Here is a 1,400-nt window from a genome sequence, read left to right as displayed (position 1 = left end):
AGGGCAGCGGGGGAGGGGGAAGCACAGCTGCAGAGGGGCCCCTGCTTTGCCTCTTTGCCAGTCTGTTCATCACTCACCAAAGGAGGGTGTGGCCATATCTACCTTGCTGGCTCCCCGACAACCTAATTGGGCCATTGCAGGTGGAAAGGGCTTCTTTATTTTTTAAATTTAATTTAAAATTTAAAAAATGTATTAAATTTATTGGAGTGACATCCTATATAATAAAAGCCTAATATGCAAACTGTCCTCTTGGGTGGTCGTTCGACCAAGAGTTTGACCAGGAGACCCGGAGTTTGACTGCTCACTATGACGTGCACTGACCACCAGGGGGTGGCGTGGAACATGGCGGGCATTGGCAACACACTGCGACCTCCTGCCAGCCACCTGGGGGTGGGGGACAGAAACTGAGGTGTGGTGAGAATGCAGGGTGTCCACCGAGCTCGCTCTCACTCCCCTTGCTACCCACCCCCTGGGATGCCAGGGCTCAGTGCCAGGGAAGCCCCTGCGCTCAGGTGCCAGGAGTCCGCCTCACACCCACGGGGCCTCTTCCCGGATGAGCTGGGCCGCAGCTGCCAGGACTGCAGGGGTGGGTCGGGCTCCCCATGGGTTCTCGCAGAGCCGGTCTGTGAGGCCGGCCGGGAGAGAGCATGCTGCCTGCCTGGCTTCCTTGCAGCGCTGCTGGGTGGCCCAGAGGCCCACGCTGTGCCCCAGCCTGTGGTGTCTGGCCACACTCACCGCATCTCCACATGGGGACTCAGGCGGAGGGGGGCTCGAGGGGGCCTGGGGGCCCGGGTGCTACCCAGGGCCCAGAGGTCAGCTGGGACCTGCCCCTCCATGCCAGACACTTGTGCTTCGATGTCCGGCCAGGCCCAGGGCCCGCACCATGCACGAATTTTGTGCACTGGGCCTCCAGTTGGCTACTAAAATTATATAGGTTTCAGGTGTACAATCGTCTGTGTATTTATTGTGTGTTCACCACCCCCGTCAAGTCTCCTTGCATCCTGTTTACCCCCTTTATCCTCCTCCACCTTCCCACCCCCTTTCCCTTACCATACTGGTGTCTGTGTGTTATTTTGCTTAGTCCCAGAAAGGGCTCATTTAAGAAACTTGTCATTCGTGCTCACCCAGCTACAAACTATCTTTCTTATGTTGCTTTTCTAACGTTTAATATATACCTGAGGGGGGAAAAAGACAAATAGTAACTACTCAGAAGAAAACCAATATCTCTATCTTAACAATCTTATTGGAGGTTGGTTCATGGTCTGAGATAATGTAGACTAGTGATAGCGAACCTATGACATGGGTGTCAGAGGTGACACGCGAACTCATTTTTTTGGTTGATTTTTCTTTGTTAAATGGCATTTAAATATCTACACTAATAAAAGAGAAACATGGTAATT

General features: G+C 53.1%; 1 pseudogene; it reads right to left on the bottom strand.

Moving 5' to 3' along the window:
- The window catches only part of LOC102259663, a 4,812-nt pseudogene extending 4,716 nt beyond the window's left edge, over positions 1-96 (bottom strand).
- Positions 97-1,400: the final 1,304 nt, after the last annotated feature.

Source organism: Myotis brandtii, unplaced genomic scaffold, assembly GCF_000412655.1.
Source record: "Myotis brandtii unplaced genomic scaffold, ASM41265v1 scaffold145, whole genome shotgun sequence".
NCBI classification, from domain to species: Eukaryota; Metazoa; Chordata; class Mammalia; order Chiroptera; family Vespertilionidae; genus Myotis; species Myotis brandtii.
Note: the sequence above shows the minus strand (reverse complement) of the source record. Positions and strands in the feature narration are given on the sequence as shown.